This window comes from Rhinolophus sinicus, linkage group LG01 (genome assembly GCF_036562045.2).
Source record: "Rhinolophus sinicus isolate RSC01 linkage group LG01, ASM3656204v1, whole genome shotgun sequence".
Lineage (NCBI taxonomy): Eukaryota > Metazoa > Chordata > Mammalia > Chiroptera > Rhinolophidae > Rhinolophus > Rhinolophus sinicus.
This window is the reverse complement of record NC_133751.1, coordinates 88,090,431-88,110,488: the sequence shown is the minus strand read 5'-3', so window position 1 is coordinate 88,110,488 and position 20,058 is coordinate 88,090,431. Positions and strand designations below refer to the sequence as shown.

Here is a 20,058-nt window from a genome sequence, read left to right as displayed (position 1 = left end):
ATTATCGTTTGAGATAGCCTTACTATAATGTTAGTGCTATGGTAAATTACTTGATTTTAGATTCTGTTCAATATCTCCATTCTACTAAGCTTAATATTTAATTTGCTTTTAATGTGATTTTAAAATATGGTTACACTGTTCAGAATCATAAAGCTGTACCCCTTCGACATACAGGCAATGGATTCTGTACTCTACATGAAGAATGATAAAGCAGTGGTTACCCTTCACTTCATTCATCTTGTTTATTCAAGATTGCATTCCATCTACACCACAAGTTATGGCTACAAAGAATTGCTTAAGCATTTTTATTTTGCAAACAAGCTCATGGAATTTTTATTACCTGCATGCCTCAGTGCTGTGACTAACCAAATGACATTCAGCAGTACATCACAGGCTGTTGTGCTGAATCAAATGTATTTCTTATACAGGGGTCCCAAGGACTTAAATATTTGTTTTTCTTTAAAAATATAGGCTGAATATATCCTCTTTTCATCATCTCTGTGAGATTCTGTTCAAGGCTTTTATATAGTTGTTAATTATACCTTGGCCAATGTATTTTATAATGCAATTGTTCTTATTTATTTTTAGTTACGGCAAAGCAAAAATTTTATTTGACATCCTGAGGTTTTCTATGTGCCAGACATTTTATGAAAGAGACAAAACTAAACTAAACTAAACAAACAAACAAACAAACAACATAAGGTAACTTTTTAATTGTACATGATCTTAGCTAAAATATCTAAATCCATTTTCTCACCTGATTGATATTCTTATACTTCTTTATGAAGCTATTTGAATTGTCAGTGTGTACTGGGTATTTGGCATATATAGCTTTATGATTCTAAATAAATATTTGAAAAATTGAAAAAAAAATCAATCTTATGTAGCAGTGTGCCAGTGTGTTTATAACACAGCTAAAGCTGTGATTCTTCCTTTAAAATAATCAGTGCATGTGTGTTTCTGTGTGTGTGCCCATAAAGTGCCATATATTCATTCCTGCTTTTAAACAGATTCATGACCTTGTCAAAGTCACTTAATATTTCAAACTTATATAGGTTTCAGGTATCTCACTTATAAAGCAAGAACATCGGTTTAACTAATGTTGGACTAATTAATTGCTCAAGTCTCTTCTAACTCTTTAATAATAAAACAATTATATAATTGCATTATTCTACCATTGTATGTTGACTCTCATGGACTTTTTGTACATAAAGAGACAAACCGGTGTTCAGCATTTCATTTATAAGTTTTCTTTAGGGCCATAAAGTGCTGTTGTGTACAGACCTTTTATTTAAAGCCTTAAAAATATTTCATGAAAGATAGAATTGGTTCATAAGTGTCTGGATGAAGATTTCTTTATGGAAAGGCTAGCTCCTCCCAGTGAAATAGTTCATGGAGATTTTGAAAACATTCCTTTTATTTTGTCAAAGTGCACTTGTATGAATTATCAATATCAAGAAAAATCAATGGTATTCATGCAAATTGAGAGTAATTTGAATGAGGTTTCCCTGTGTGTTAATTAGTTTTAAACTACAGAATAAAGTTGGTGAATATTTGGAAGCATGATCCTAAAACCTGATTATGAAAAGTCTTTTTCAGAGATGGTATCTGTCTTTAAATATGGCATATGTATGTTTTTTAATGTAATTCCTCCGTAGCTCATAAATAAATACTGTAATCAGCACCTCATTTCCTATATTGAAGTTAGACAAAAATGTTGACAAATGTTACATTTATATTAAAGTAAATGTAAGAAACAGGCTATCAGATCTTGGAACTCTCATATGTTTATATAACATTATATGGGTAAGAAAACTTTAGACATTAACTAATCTAGGGATCTCATTTTATAGGTAATAGAAAGATGAAGAAAAAATGGATGAAAGGAGATGGCCATGTTGTTTCAGATGGTAGTGACACTGACACTAGACTTTTTGTACCACAATGATCTTTCTAGCATACCCTGCCTCACTTTCTATGCAGACTGGTTCCCGTGGATTAATTTTCAAATGAACACTCTCTTAAGGATGGCAAGTAAAGGGCCTGGAATGTCAGAATGAGGTTAGATTATATACAAACAGAACTAGACTGAAAAGTTGTTCCCATCAAAATAAATGAGCTGCTTGCCTGGCTCATGTGGGAAGATGTAAAGGATTAACCTTTCTGTTTCAATAAAACCAAAACATCAAATCAGTGAAGAAAAACCTATCGATCGAAGGCTAGCGGTTGGACTGCATTTTGTAGGGGACATGATAAAAGCATCAGGAATTAAATTAAAAAGAAAAGGCACATGTAATTGTAGCCTAATATACCCATCTCATAAATATATTTGAATAAATAAGTGAAAACGAACATATCACCCTATGCACTTGCTGAAACTCAGGGAAAAATGTATTTAGTTTAATGCAACATAGTGTTGCATGCAAATATACGCATATACACACAAACACACATACATGAGTTTCAATCTCAAATTAAATTACAGAAAATTGTGTTGAACAATACGTTTAAGTCTGTTGTTCAGGCTTACAACTAATTTAGAACTTATATTGAAAATGTAGAGAAAATAAATAAAATAGTAAATTGAATAAATGCAATAATAAATAGAAAATATAGGATAAATGACTTAGTTTTAACAAGTTTGAAAGCATATGTCCATGAAACTTGATATTCAGGTGCTCTAAAATCTTGCGATTTCATAAAAGTATGAGTATAAAACCTCTGAGTGTGTATTCACTGATACCTTTATACAAGAAAATCATATTATATAAACAAATTAAGTTTATTAAAAGTTTATAGTTTTGGCCTTCTTCAGATACTGTGTAATAGTAAATGATTTACTGAAACTTGTTATGCCTAAAAAAAAAAAGTAGAACAAAGTGGAAAGAGCATGAATTTGAAATTCAGACAGAAATGGATTTGAATCCAGCTATACTCCTTGGGCAAATTTCCTAATCTCCTTAATTCTTGGTGAAACAAAATTAATTGCATCAGTTTTGAAGTTTCAATGAGATAACATGTAAGCAGCTAGGCTAATTTAATAAGATTTGTATTTCTTTTCTGGAATAAACTGTAGACTCTTTTCAACATATTTCCTCTGTCTATAAATCCTGACACACAAAGACTGGCAGATCATCAAACATGAAATTGTAGTCTAGGGTTCTAATTTCTTAAGAGTAAACACATACTTTTTTACATATCTAGAGAAAAATAATTGTGGTCTTTTAATTTACATTTACATATTATTTGTATTTAGTATAAGGTACTCAACACAGGATGAACGTTTAAAGATGGGACAATTAAAAGATTATGCAAGCTCTTTCAAAGAATGTCAATATGTCTATATTTTAAGAATTTTTAAAAATTGGCAGCATTTAGGGAAATTCAATGGACAAAAAAGAAATTGCATAGTGCTCAAATTCCTTATGATTATACTAACACTTATTTCAGGAAAGGAAGCTATTTCAACGAGAATTTAACAGCCATCTTTAATTTGCAGTTTTACAAGGGTTTCAGAAGTTCCATCTCTGAAAACCCAGGAGATTTTGTTGCGTATCTTGTGCACCCCTGACTTTCTCTCTTGCATATAGGGACTGCATACATATCGTAGAGGCCCTTCTAGTCCATAAGTCATTGTCTCATTCCTCTTTGAAACTCCGTGCTTGGTGCAGCAACTTCCACACTGTTCCCTCTTGATAATTTATTAGTTAGTGAATGAATGATGTTTGCTATTCTGTGCCCAAGGCTGATGTCTTTAAAATGACATTTTATTTAAATTACTACCCAACGATGTTATTCTAAAAATTGTTAAATCCATTTTATATTTAGGAACACATTAACAGCGGTCAATAATTTAGCCATTAATGTGAGGTGTCGTTTCACCAGGGATCCGTCCTGTGCAATGGTTGACATGGAAGCATTTATGGAGAAGAGTTTTCAAGTACTTATATGCAGTCCAGAGCACTCAATTTCTAAGCTAAATGCTTCAGTAGTTTACTCTCTGGCAAGTCTATATGACTTGGGCTTTAAATTAGAGAGCAATGCTTCCTCTCATTCTAACTTGAAATATCATTTACATTCTTCACCGCTTTCTCACATGCTTCTGTCGCTCAAAAAATACATTACTTTTCCTAGCATATGGCAGTTCCAAAAGGCTCCCATAATATTATTTTGATTTTTAGAACAGTACTGGTATTTTTAGGGAAATTTTAAGCCCATTTTATAGACTAAAATTCAAGAGTTTAGTTTCAGCATGTTTGCCCAAGTTTTCATGTTAGGTGAGTGTTAGAATTGGTACCTAAGACTTTCAGTATTATGCCAAGTACTTTTCCTTTTTTATCCCCTTCTCTTTCAGATAACACTACTATAACAACAATAGCAACAAACAATTTGAAAAATAAAGTAGAAAGGAAACAATTGCATTGGAGGAAAATTTACTGATGTCCTAATGTCTATAGAATCACATGCTATGTTCAGTGTGTGTTTGTTTTGTTTTGTTTTGTTTTTTTGCTTTCTTTGGTTTTGTTCTAAGCTCTCTATTAATTTGTTGCATGCTTTCCAATGTTTTTAACACATCTTGTTGTTTAAAACAATTTAAAGAAACAGAGACACACAGTTGTACCAAGTCATCAGTCTTTATTCTTTGAAAGAGCTTTTCAAAAATTCTCTTTCTTTTGGACACCAAAGAAATTCTCTCCTAGTTCATCCCAAGAGATAGACCTTAAATGAAATGTCAGGGGCAGTTCCAATTTTGGAAGTTGTGTTATTGTGCAGATGTTATTTACTACACATTTTTATTTGTTTAAAAGTTACCATTTGGGGAATGTAATAAAGGGGTTCCAAAAAAAAAAAAAAAAAAAGAAACAAACAAACAAAAAAAACCCTAAGAACTGTGACATTATGGCTTGACCTATAATTTTTATGCAAAGGAAGGATCACACTCATATATACACACATACATAGAAATATAGATACTAACACACACATGCAGACACACACACACCACATATATACATTTAAATTTTGGTTAGAGGAGTCATTTGGAAACTAAACTTGAGCCAAAAAAACTTTTTAAAATTTAAAGTGTCCTGGTGTTTGGTGTTTCACAGATTACAAAAATATCAGTATTAAGAAAAGAAAAAAAGTACATAGTTAACCTTTATTTATTTGCTATAAAATAACATTTTTAGTGTGTATCAGTAGGTAATAAAGCTTAAAGAAACAAACTATTTAATTTTACTTTGTTATGGTGTACTTATTTTTCTAACATGCAGTGATAGAATAAATACATATGATAAAAGTATTTCTTTTTAATATAAACTGGAAACAAGAAAAGAACAAGACAAATGAAGAAATAAAAATGTTTCTTTAAAAATAATTTAACATTTTTTTTAACTCCTTTAAGATGAATTCCATATATTAACATTATCTTTTGTGTCTGTTTCCTTTCAGTGTATTAAAAGTACTTCTTAAGTTAGCATAGCTTTAGTGATTATATTCTACTTGATAACAGACCATCTTTGTTTCATAGTTTTTGTAATTGTCATAACATGTATTTTTTCCTGTATCACACATGTTACCATTCATTATTGTTATATTAAACATTTTAATTACTATATTTTGATACAGAGTAATATATTGTAGTATATTTTTAACCCAAATTTTTATGAAAAATGAAATGTGACATCTGTTTGAAATAATAAGAGTATGAAAATGATTACATGTGACTCAAAATAATGTAGAATATATATGTCTGTCTTTATCCAAAAAACTGTTAAATGTATGTACAACTTTAAAAGTTATACGAGGTATATGAAAGAAGCATATTTAAAATATAATAAGCTGATCTCAAATAATAGAGCAATTCTAGAATATCTGAAAGGAAACAGTCACAATTTTTGCCTAGACTGAGTACTCTGAAAATTTGGTTATTAGTTTTTATCCATTTTACTACAATATTGCAGATATTATAGATGGAAACAATCATAAAAATTAAAACTGAAAATGCAATGTTAGATATGGTGAAAATTGTAACATGTAGTAGGTAATGTTAAACATTTTTTAAAAAGAAGCCAAGAAAAAATAATTAAAAAGGTATGATTATCCAAATGAAAACTAAAACTGTAATCTTAATTTTTGAAAATATAGGAGAAATAATTAACCCTTCTAGCAGTCAGAGTCCCAATAAGGAAACAGATGACGTGCTGAAAATGTGTTTCTGAGGAAATGAAGGAGCTAATGGTCATGGGACTAATAAAAATAGGAAGCCATTATGTTCATAGGTTTGAAGGCGAGAAAGAGCATCTTTACAAAGAACTTAACGTTTGATATAGAAACCATGTATCGAATCAAAATGTCCATTGCTGTCAAAATGTAGGAGTTAAATTATCCATTTTGGCACAGTCAAAATGCATTGCCTGCAAAATGAATGTTCACAGTCAGATTAAATACTAAAACGCTCACCCAGTGAAACATAACCATTAACTCAACAAATATTTGTCAAGCATCCACTGTGAACCAAGCTGAAACGCTAAAGCATGTGTACAATAGCTATTGTTCTTGCATTTTAGGGAACTTACAGTTGAGTTTGGGACATTAGTCAAATTATTAAGCAAATATTGGCACACATGAACATATAATCACAGATTGTGATATGTGCTGTGGAAAACATTGCATGATGTAGTTTATATCCTTATAAGACACTTCATTGCTTCAATGCTGCCATAGCTTTTGATGGTTGCATTTTTTGGTGTAAGTCATTGCAGATTGCATGATCTACAGTCACAATCAAAACAACGTCTCTGTACAGATAAACTATGCTGTGGTCAGCTCATATCCACTAAATATCTGTAGTCTAAATAATACCCTAGACAAGTTAATGCAATTCCAATATATGCTTCCCAAAATATAGTGTGTTTTGTTTTTTTTCCCATGAGCATAATCTACCCCATTAAGTTAGCTTAGCTATAAAAAAAAAGTTTAAAACTTAAAGTCACAATAAAACATAAATGAAGAAGATTTGAAATTCCCTTTGAATTCAAAACTAAAGAGTATTTAGGGAAATATTGCTAAGGAACTCAGTACATGTTACTAATTGCACTAATTATTATTTTGTAACATTTATTACCTTCATCTTTCATAGCATGAGTAATTAAGTGACAAAAACAGGTTTTATATTGTGATCAAACAATATTCTGTTACATCCACCCTATTGATGTCTTCAAAGAAAGTGCTGTCACAGTTTCTTCAGTAAAGAACTTGTAAGCTGATAAGTAGAAAAATGTCTCAGTTTAAAGAACATAAGCCTAGGGCCTGGATGGACTTGATAGCATGGGTAAAGATATGCAAAGAAAGACTTCCAACAGGAACTAATTTAACACAATTCTTCCTGTCTGTGGCATATGGATGCTCTTTTTTCATACATCCATTGTAACTCTTACTGAATATCACAGGATCCTGTAGATGCTACTGGAAGCTTAACAAAGGGTCTTCTCAACGGAAGGGTCATTTTATTAATGACTGAGCTCTCTTTTAAGTGCTGGACAGCAGCCAGCAGAAACACAAAGCCCACAAGCCTCAACAACTATGTGGTGGCTTTGTCAAAGGAGTGAAATAATTTGTGTGTGCGCATGTGCGTGTACACACATGTTGGCGTTTAAAAATATACTTGTCAAGCTCTAGGGATACTCTGCCTTATGATAGGAAATACAGAGTAGATAAAATACCCAAACAAACCCGAGCAAGACCAATATCATTTAAAAATATGGGAAATTAAAACTAATGACTGCCAGAAACAAAATAATAAAATTACATCAAATGACCTGTTTTCATGCTTAATAGTGCAGAAATTTTGGTCTACACGTAACTTTTGACCCTGAGGGAGATCAGAAGTTGCTTTCAAAGGATTTGAAACTGCCTTTGGAGCTGCCTCTCATCTCAGTGCATCGGAAGCATGCCGCTGGCTGACTTTCTGATTATAAGCATTTTTATAACGAAAAGTCAGCGTTGTTTGGTATCAGCAGACCCCATTTTGAACCATTATCTAGGCAGCCTGAAGTCTGGTTTAGACAACTGATATTTGAGATTGATAGTCTATTTGGCAGCCATTCCTAGACAATGTCTAAGCTCTCACCCCGTGCCTACTTGGTCACTATAAAATTAGATTTCTAGACTACACAATACTATAGACAGTATTATGTAACACTTGGCTATTGGGTTTCATATGTGAGGAGACATGGCCATATAAAAAAATGTTCATGGACCTGTTATATACCTATTTAAAACATTACACAAAATATCATTCTCTTTTATTTATCTGTAGAGCCACACAATGAGTTATTTTGTAGTTTTAATGCTAAGAAAACACTAGCCTCTCAGTGAAAGGTATGCTAACCTTTAATTATAAGGTACGTGTTTCTCACCATGTATCCCTTTTTTGGGGGCTTCCAGAATGCACAGATATAATTTTGTGCTCAAAACTGTTCTAGGTTTCCTCTCTGCATCTGTAGTTTATATTACTTTATTGGGAATGGCTGAAAATCCATTTTGAAAGTTGACAAGGCGTCTGATAAAGGAGTAAGCTGATGCAAAATTTAAATATATTCACATGTCTAATAATAAGTATAACTTACTAAGTTTCTACCAAAGGTTAACAATAATAAGTTGTTTATGGTTTTTTACTTCATCAGTTTTACGTATACCACATTTTAAAAATAATTATTTAACTCTCTTGAATCTTTACATACTCAGATATAAATTTTACTTTGATTTCCAACATTAATTTCACCATGACTATCTATGAAACCCCCCAAAATAGTCAAATCTAAAAACAACTTTATTCAGAAAGAGGACAAATTTGACATACAAAGTAGTATTAAAAAAATTGTTCAAGAATGCTAGACCTTTAAATAAAAAAAGGTGAATTTCCTCACAAAATCACATTGATCTTATATCATCTGTTCCGTAACAAGCAGGATTCAAGATTAATAACAAACAGATGTTTTCACTTTAAAACAGAGGAGGAGCCAAATCTGAGCAATTAATTCCTACAAAATTTCAAACAATTGTTATTTTCAGATATACCAATTAAGATGCACTGCTGAAAATCAGGTTTGTTTTTCACATTATTTCTAGTCATTCTCAAATCTGTATCCGTTTGTTTTTGTTTGTTTTTTTAAAGAAAAGATCTATTGTGAATCACATATTTTCAAATTTGAATGCTAGCATTAAAACATTAATAATATGTCTTACTTTATCTATCCCACTTTCTTTAGTTTAACATTAGATCTCAGTCTACATAAAAATGAGCATTAAATGATCATGATTTTTACTGAGAATTTACGGTATACAGCAACAAATCCACTATTATCTTATTTCTTAAGAATCTAGGTAAATAAGATATTTGAAGAATCATTTACAAATATTATAAATTGATGTCCAACATAAACTTAGCATTTATTTTTATTAATGAGCACTGTTATAGAATATAATAAAACTGAAGGATGTTTTGTTTTACATTTGTTTATTTTTATTTTATTCATAAATGTTTCAAAGTTTCCATATAGCCTGGGTATTTTGAATTGATTTTGACAGTTGTTTTTTTGGGGGGATGGAGTGGCTGTCCAGATGTGACATAATTATTTTTGGTATTCAAAGGTTCCAAAAATCCCACCCCCAAGTATACTTTCCACTTTTATTTCTCCTGGATCGCTTTATGTTTTCTTTGTCTTAGGAAAAGGAGGCTACTATTTTATTCTGGAACACTTTATCATCTCTTCCATTAAAAATTTTCTTTCACATTTCTCTTTCTGAAATGCAATCCCCTCGTCAAGGTGAATCTCAACTAGCTCTTCCTTTATGATCGTCCTTACATGACACACACATTTGTTCTTTTGAACTCTTAAAATACTCTTGTGACATTTATTTTCTGCTTCACATTATGTGGTCACACATATAATATACTATTTCTTCTACTAAACAAAGTTCTTTTTTGGCAGGGACTGGATTTTATATATTTATTGTCCCTGGAAATGCCTACCTCCATGCTTTGCAGATAACAGGGGTTTCACAGATACCCACATACTTAATTTTATGTGCTCCTCTGCCTGTAGGAAAGACATCTTTGCATAATGGAAAGTTCTGGTATGGAAAGAACAATAGCTTGGGCTCAGTCTGCAACACAGTGGTCTATAATTGTATCCGTTCATTCAACGAATATGTATTGATCCCCTGTGGTTATCTATCTGCTACCCAAGGTGGGAAGTAGAGAATCAGAAAAGGTCACTTTTCTCTTCTTGACCTGCATTTCGCTGTTCTTAGCCAGAATGAGGGTAAAAGATCAATTTGATTTTTCCTCCCATTGCCTTTTTGCTTCCACTCTAGGACTAGAAGAGTGGTTTTGAAAGTGTTTTCCATACTTGTTTAAGAGCTATTGAAAGAAGGAAGGATTGGGAGCCAAGGGGAGAGTATGCTCTGTGCCTCTGCCGTCATCCTCTCTAACCAGGGCTATGCTAACATTCTTTCTTGTTTTGTAATTGAAATTCTGGGAGAAAGAAAGAATGAATGAATGAATGAATGAATGAATGAATGGAAGGGAGGGAGGGAGGGAGGGAGGGAGGAAGGAAGGAAGGAAGGAAAAAAGGAAGAAACTTTCATAGGTAAAATAAAACAAAAAATATATGTATTTGAAAACCATGTGAAGAGAAATACAGCACTAAAAAAAAAAAAAAAAACCAAGGCCATCTCAGGAGAATTATATTACATTATCATACTGTATTGCTTTTGTGATGAATCACTATTGGTATTCAAATGGGACTTTTTTTTTCAATGTGCCAAACAAGTGAAAGGAAATTGTATTGTTTAGCTTATTAAAAATTGGGCATGATTATATAAGGCATAATGTAGACCAAATAATTCAAAATATTTACAGGGTTGAATTTCTTTAAACAGGTAAACTGGCACTTAGTTGTTTTCTGCTTGAAGAACACCCAGGTAGAAGCCCCTTAGATAATGGTGTTCCTGGTTGGTTCAGTGACCTGTCTTCTCTGAGATTCTCTGTCTCCCCCTCTTTCTGGAGAATATGGCTGCAGCAACTCAAGGCATCTCATGCTCTCATGACATTATCCAAAATCAAGAAGGGAAAAAATTATTCGCCTCTCATCTGTCTCTCATTTTGACAGAGAACAATTCCCAAAAGCACTGAAACATCATCCTCCGGAATGGGGTTCTATACCTGAGGGTAGTCATGTTCTACCAGCAAGAGAGACTAGACATCAGTGTGCATAGCATTTTCAGCTTCTGTCAAAGGTGGTGGGCCCTTCCAACAATGAGCAGGGACTGAAATGACTGCTCCGAACCAAACAGCAACTAGGAAATTGTGTCAAGGAGGGATGCTTAAAGAAATATTTTAAAAGCTAGATTCTTATCCATATCAAATTAGTGGGACACTAATCAGATCCTGAAATAAACTATGTTTAAAGCACTTACGTTGAATAAAGCTGCATCATTTTAATTTATGATTTTCCTTATCTTACAATGTTAACATTGCAAATGGTTAATTGCATATCACTGGTTTTATTGCTGATTCATTTCCCGTGTATTCATCTTTGATTGTCATTCACTACTTTTCCTTTTGAAGAAAGATTAAAAAGCAAGTCTGTTTGAACTCTGCATGCATTTTTGATTGTTGATGCCATTTATGCACAGTGTGAATTAAGATGTGCTTGTATTTTTCCCTCTTTGATGCTTGTTTTTATGTCCACTAAGCATGGCCCTTTGTTACTGCATTGTTTCATCTCTTTATTTCTATTTTATATCTGCCAGAGAAAAAAGATTAACATATTTTAAAGAGAGTTACTTAACCGAAAGATGAATTGCTTTAGACTTTATGTGAGAAACATTAGATACTGTTGGAAATATTTTCATTTCTTCTACCTCAATTCTTTTTCATCATATATTGGCACTTTAACCATAGAAAGTCAGCTTTTAGAATTACTTACTGGGAAGTTAGCATTTATATTTTTTCCACCTAATGTTCATACTATAATTTATATTTATCAAAATCCAGGGTTTTCCAACTAATTCAGTCTCTCTTAAAGTTGCAAACATTTCTTAAAATAGTGAAACATTAGAAATTCAGAAAGATTATATTATCAATTTAATTTGTTACCAAAAAGCAAAAACTACTGGGAAGATAGAACCTATATGACAATTTTTCAGCTTACATAAATTAATAATTGATTCTGCACTCAGACACACTTATTGATCTATAATTAAAAGACCTCCAAAAGCTATTTTTAAGCTGCCATGCATCCAAAATGTAACAGAAGTTTTAGAACGCAAGAAAATTTTAAGTTTTTAAGAGGTTTAAAAGGATTCAGGCATACTCTCTAATCCATGGTTTTGTATATTAATAGACACTTTTAAATTTCCATTGTGCGATTTTGTATTTGGTTTTATCATTACGATCTTTTTCATGTAAAAAGCATCTTGGTAACAGTACGTAGGAAGTTAGATCAAATTAATAAGAAGTTAAATCAAATTAAATATCAAGTCAAATGAATGCATGTTGAATTGTCATTAATTTAGTATATATATATATATATATATATATATATATATATATATATATATATATATATATATATATATGCCTTACCCTATCACTATCTCTATTCTCTTGAAAGGTAGGTAAGGAAAAATTTTATTATAAAGATGCTTTAATGTTTTTTGGTGTACTTTGTTTACATTTGTGATATGTGTTATATTAAAGAAAATGTGCCCCCCCCCCCCATAATAAGCAATTGTCCTCACTAAACAGGAGAGTTGGAGGAAGAGAGAGAAGAGCTCAGATTGCTGGGCAGTAGTGGGAACAAAGCTGTGAGGTCGTTATGAAGAGGCAAAGCACAGAAGCACCCCTCTAGAGAAAAGTTCTAGAGTAGAAGAGAGAATCCATTTTTCCTTGTTGCAAGGGAATATGAGCTGTGTCTTCACTGATTGAGAAAAAGAAAGATCTGGGAAAGGAGAGGAGAAACACTGTATTCTTTTTGCCTGTGATTTCACTTTTTATTGATTTTTTTTTTTTAATTTATAAGCTTTATTTTTAGAGCAGTTTTATGTTCACAGCAAAATTGAGCAGAAAGTACAGAGAGTTCCCATATATTCCCTGTCCTCATTCATTTTCAAATTTCATCAAAGAAGCATTTGTTCTAGTTTTGGCATGAGACGTCCACACTTTAGAGTGTAAGCACAGCAGTTTCATACGTAAAAAATCTTGTTCCCTCACCCAGTCAACCCAACAACCTGTAATATTACACTGTGTTGGGTAATCTTTATGAGATTTTAGATCCACATCAGCAGGTTTAGCAAAGACAAGGAAAAATCATATGAAGAGGAAAGGTAGTGAATAGTACGTTAAAATAATTTGAAAGTATTTTCCTTTCTACTGTTACTTTCTTTCCTACAACTTCTTATAACATATATTCTATTGATATTTTTAGTGAATTTTTTATTGATATTTTAGTTTATTTAGAAAAGAAATGTTAGCTACAATGACATTGTGCCTCTGTGTTCTCAGCCATGTTATAACTCAGGAGAAAAGAATTATAACTTTCTGTTCCCCAAATGTTTCTTTCATCTGTCCTTTCCACCCCTAGTTGCCACAACAACCCATGTTCAAGTTCTTAATGCCATTGGGCTGGGTTTTACAATAATCTTTCATTTTTTCAGTGGTGACCTATACTGTCAATGAATCTCCCCCAATAACAATTTGTGCACGGCCAATTCTCTACTTTGAAAGGAAAAAAGGACTAAGCTTTCATTGGCTACGTCTTCCTGTCCTCCATGGCTACCTGATTAACGTCAAATTCTATGTCCTGAAATATTAGACTGAAATGAAATTAATTTAATACATAGATAGGAAAATTGGACACCATAGTGTAGAGGAAGGCAACAACTATCCAGGAATCAGGAGTTTCCAGTGTTTCTATGGAAATGAGCTGGAGAAAGGTGCTCTGATTCCACAGTACCTTGGCCCAGTTATGTAGATAGAAACATCAGCAGAACAGACGGGAAGGGCAATTAATCAGGTTACCACTGTCTGATAAAATGATCCCTTAAGACCATTCAATTCCCTTTGTTCTAATTCTGTGCTCTCAGGAGAAACATCTAATCTATACTTTCATCTCCTCAGAGAACATACCTACCCAGGAGGGTATGCCCTTGCAGATGACTTGTCCCAGTTGTCAAGCCCCAGAATATCCCTCCATTATAATTTGAAACATTGGCATTACAGTTTAAGAATTAGCCTCATGTGAATTTAACTCTAGAGACTTGCTCCCCCAGGATAAGAACACCTGTAGCAATCTGACAAACCACATTTCTGAATCTTCACCAAGACCATGGCAACTCCATTACACTATATTTCTTGAGGCACGTCCTGAATAAAGTAGCCTAAGTTACTGCAAATGTTATTAAAAAATTAACTTGGTCTGACACACATCTTTTAAGCACCTGCTTCATTTACTTGGCGTTGGCCCCTATTAGAATTTGTGTTTGCAATTATGACATGCTGACTTCAGCAAAATAACTCATCCTCCTACAAAAATTAGTCTGGATTACTCTTATTCTAAATCATTTCAACACCTGGACTATAAACATATGAAACACTATTATACATCAGTACTTTCTGGAATAAAATTGTTTCAGAAAGATTCTATTATTAAATTCTTAGGTTAAAAAAAAATAATAATAATTATCCCATATTAGTCCTAGAGTATTCATTATAATTATAGAAAAATAAAAGCTTCAAAAGCTTTAATACTGAATTTTAGTGTCTTCAGTATTCATTGCACACTCCCATTAACCAGCATCATATTGTGTAACACTTGTGTATTGTGAATGTAGTATGAACACATTGTTGAAAAATTGTCTCAATATTAACCCCGTGGTTGTAGTTCGGCAGAGAGTTGTGTTTAGAGGCCTTGGTTAGATTTTCATCTCTGATGTAGGACAATTATTTTGTCATGCTGTGCCTCAGTTTCCTCATCTGTAAAAGGAGATATATTATACCCATCATAGGATGATTTGATTAAATTATATAGCCCATATCAAGTGCTTAACATTTCACACAAGTTTAGCACCTATGAATATGGATTCACAAATGCTGGCTTTTTATAGCATATTTGGAAGTCAGATTTTTGCTCCACTTCTCTGTGACTTTGCTGAAACCTCCAGAAGTATGCCCATTTTATGGGTGTTGTGAATGTGAAACAAGTTCTGGGGGTTGTGGGATACTAGAATATTTCTACATTGTTCTACATGATTTTAGATGGCAGTTTCTCTTCAAGGGGTTCTTACATGCTTTTATTACAAGGTGAGAATAACTATAATTTTTCCTGACTTAGATTTGAGTGGTCTGAACAAATCTACCTCACTGAAGGAATGTATTTCCAGTATTTTGGTGACTCTTGGTCAAGAATTCTCTATTGACTCGCAGTATAGTGAGTCATCAGAGTAAACCTGGAGGTCCACTGCTTTTTAGCCCCAGTAGATTCACATTGTATTAGTATCCTGTTTTCTTTTTCATAGGAAGGGATTTTAGTTATTTATAAATTTTCACATTGTGAATTAATAAATACATACCTATGAGTGATAAAAATAATAGCTTGTCTGTATTTGAATCTCCATGCCTGACCCTTGAGTGTACAAACATGTTATTTAGCTAGAATATGTAAAGCAATTCAGGATTTTGTTTTATAGGGTATCTCATAAGTACATTTAAAAACCGAAAAGTCCAATTTTGTTTTCCTCACTTTTAGTTCTTTAGTTCGTTAAAATTTCGTGGCTACCAGACTCTTGATTAATATTTGTACCAAAGGAAATAGGAAGATTCACAAATTGCAATCAATTTTATATCTATTCTTACTTGAAATTGTTAACTATATTATTTCCATAGGCCTAGTGTTGCTGAGGTATACTATCTGATACAAGCTTCAATCTTGCTCTAACTGGTACACCATACATTGCCGTTTTCCACTTTGCTGATCAATATGTAACTCTTCCCAGAAGGAACATGAGCAATGAAGCATACGATTTTACTTTCCCCTAATAATGAGCACATTCTGGATATGAAGCTCTGAATACAATTTTGGAGAATAGTGAGACCAGTTATTAAAGCTTTTTAGATATTTATAAATGACAATGGCATGGCATGCTAAAAATCTGTATCTTTCTACATGTGTATAAAATTTAGATGGATTTGAAATGTGATTATATTTTCTTTTTTAAAACTGATATTTTCTCTGTTATTCTGAAACAAATTGGACTCTTCGGATCAAGTTCCTAAAACTATCTTTTTGTCCCCCACCATCTTGAACTTTTTACTTGGAGACATTTAAAGAAAAGGACACAAAGAAGAAAAAAAAAATCCATCTGTATGCCTCTTTGGAAATTCAGGTTTCTTGAAGATCAGGGACAGCACTCAATAGATCCCTCAACGTTTAAACTTTCTGAATATGACATGATTTGTAATATTGAAGTAAAGGCACATCAAAGTTGGTGATTCAAAAATGTGACCTGTCTATTGTATTTAACTTTCAGGTGAGCTCATGAGTTTCTTCCCGCTGTGTCTTCCCTGTACCATTTTAGGCAGATGGAAGAATAATAGCAATGATTTTTCTCTATGTTTTAGCAACATAGTTTATATGAGGATGGTGTTAGCTTTATCTTTGGAAAAACAAAGTATGATATCAGGATATCATAAGTTTAAAGATCTGCATTTAAAGGAAATAAAAATCACATTCAGTGTTTTAATGTAGAAAACACTTTTTAATCCTAAAATGGATAAGATAAATTTGTTTGATTAAATATCCTACGTTGATAACCTCTATTTTTTTTTTACTAACCAATTCTCTGACACCAATAAGTGATTGATTGGTTCTAAGAAATACTAGGTTTTCCTGTGCACTCATAAAGCAATATTAACAAGCAAATCAGGTACTGTCGTATAAGAGACAGAAGCCACTTTTGTTTAAATGCTCCTTCAAATAGATAGAGGCATCTGGTTTCAGATATAATAATCATTAGTAATTGCCACCACTACTCAGCATCTGGGTATGCAGTAAAGTTGAGTAGTAAGTGTTTGTGATCAAAATAATAACTAATGAGTAATTAAAAATATCAAATAACACTTAATATATGTGTAACTACATGACTTTTGTTCATAATAACTCTCCACCAACTCCAACTTTGTGTGTGTTAAGTCCAAAGTCATGTCACTATTTTTTATGAGATATATTCACATGGGTAAAAAGACGAATTATTGAATATTTTATATTTTATGGAGTTAGAAAGAAAGGTAAGAATATTTTTCTGCTTAAATTTTAGCTTTGTCCTGATACATACCCATGAATATTATAGGCATGTATTGCTTTTCTTTGTTATTCTGTGCCCTTTCTTTACAGTGAGAGAGCTAGTCAAGTTCTTCCTATTGATAGTCATGATTAAAACTATACACGATTAGAATATACATATTAATAATATAAGGAAAGCTTAACAGATCAAATGAATACAGTAATTCAGTTTAACAGATATAGGCTCTGCCTTTGTTAATGAATTGAAGGTTATCTAATTGCATAAAGATTACTTGAAGACCATTACAGAAGAGACAGAAAATGGAATATTTTCTGAAAGCAAAGAAACTGCTAACATTTGAAGTATGTCTGCTTATTTGTTAAAGCAAGTAACGCTACATTCTCTAAAGGAGAATATATTTGATTTTCTACTCAACTATCTCATATCCTTGTAGATAAATCTTTTATATAGTTTTTTCTGTATGAATAGATATAATTCTAAATACTGTGTGCTTGTCAGATCCATGAAGTGACTTGGAGGAAGCCTTATTTTCAAAATTATCTTGTCAATTTCATTGTGACAGTAACAGAGGCAGGTAGCAGCAGTTTTCTTCTGATTATGTTAAAATCTCATCTATTATTTAGTTTAAAGCTGACAGCATATATAAAGGTTTAATGAAGGCTTTCAGTAATTTCAGACTAAATTTATCTTTCCCCCATTTTATAAGATTTTATCATGTGAGGGTTATAATTTGATCAAAGGTTAATTTCAGGAGGAGTTTTTCCAAATTATTTCAACATTAAATAAGTAGAGCATGAATTTTAGGGAAATATATCCATGTGAAACTATTTTTGGCAGAAATGGAATTATAAGACAAGCATTTTTAAAAAGAAAGCTATGACTTTTTTCTAATAGAAGAATGAAGTAGTTACCATTTTTGTTCACATTCTTAACCAGCAATCGAGTTTAGCTCAGCCTCTACACCTTATCCCAATTGTCCTAATTCACAGAATATGGAGAGTCTTAATCTCAGTGGAAAACACTGGACTTTAACAATCTGTGAAATAGTATCACATTAATTGTATGGATAAATATAAGACGACAGATATTTAGGTGAAAATATGTTTAAGGGCTAAACATTTTGCTAATAAAATAATACTAAATTTAGTTCTTCCCTTTAGTTTTGTATGACTTTTCTGTCATTTCCTTTTTCCAATAGTTTTCTCTCATTGGATGGTATCAGCTGAGAGAATGTTTTCTGAAAGCTTGGAAATGTGAAATCTTAGAGTTCAGAAGAAAAAGATTGCTTTACTTTTCTCTCACATTCTCTCTTGCAAATAACATAACATTTTGATCCAGCAAAGAATTGGTATCCTGTAGCCAGCACTGTGAACATTGGCCAGCTTAATGCTTTGTAAGAATTTTCTAAATGTTATATGGAAAACAATGTCACCGTACACATGTTGAGGTTAAAAACCCTCCTAGGCAGCTGTACAACTTAAATTCTTACAATAAATGCTGTATGTTAACTGTAGATATATCGTCTCCTTTTTATATAAAAGTGTGGCAAGCCAGAGTCAGTGGCTTAAAAACAAACCAGAAATCCAGCAATAGATGGTGGATAATTTGTATGTTTATAAATTATTTTTTGAGGGACACAATTAGTCATTTAGTGTACAATTGCCATAAATTAGGTTAACATAAAAATCTTAGTTTACAATTTAGGTATGTTGCTTTTATTAAAATTATTTTTAAATCAAATTATCACCTAGTTAACTATAAGGGTGTAGTTTAGAAATGTTTCTTACTCGTATGTTGATTCTAAGAAATGCATTGTGTCTTATAGTATTGAATACCTCAAATATTGAAAATTTAAGGGTGGTAGTCATCACTGATAACTTGTTGCAAAGTTACTGTGTGAATTGTACATATACTTTAGATTTTCAATGCCTAGAAAATGTGACCCAAATTTCTTGAGAAGTGAGAAATACATTAGGAAAATTGAGCACGCATACCAAAACTATAGAGCGTAAAGAAGTAAAGGGCTGATTTAAAAAAAAACCACAACATTCTGTATACTTGTTTTATATATTCAGTTGGTATATAAAGAAACTACTAGTTGTGAGGTAAAAGAATGCTTGCTCCAATGTGAGAAGCATGTTAAAACACAATAGATTCTTTTTTTTTTTTTTTTTTTTTTTAAGGAGGGTGCAGCTCGCAGTGGCCCATGCAGGGATCGAACCGGCAATCTTTAGGTGCTACCAGCACCACGCTCTAAACAACTGAGCTAACCAGCAACCCCAAAAGACACAATAGGACTAGGCAAATATGTGCACGCATGCCCTTTTTTTTCTTCTTTTCTGTTTTTTTTCTTTCATTTTTTTATTCTAGAGTTATTTATTTTTTTTAAGATTTTTAATCAAATATAGCTAACATACAATGTTATATTAGTTTAAGGTATATACAATACCTATTCAGCATTTATATACTTAAAAAAATGGTCATCATGAGTCTAGCAACCATCTGACAGTGTACTATGCTATCACATTATTGACTATATTCCCATGCTGTATATTACATCCCCATGACTTATTTGTTTTATACCTGGAAATTTAAACCTCATATTCTCCTTCACCTTAACCCCCCCCCTTTAACTTTACAATTATAAATGGCATTCAATATAATTGTATTTTAATTTCAGGTGTACAG

At 32.3% G+C, this 20,058-nt stretch overlaps 1 protein-coding gene across 3 annotated transcripts in view; it reads left to right on the top strand.

Moving 5' to 3' along the window:
• CADM2 (cell adhesion molecule 2) overlaps window positions 1-20,058 on the top strand; it is a 1,065,284-nt gene that overhangs the window by 453,924 nt on the left and 591,302 nt on the right. The window lies entirely within an intron of this gene.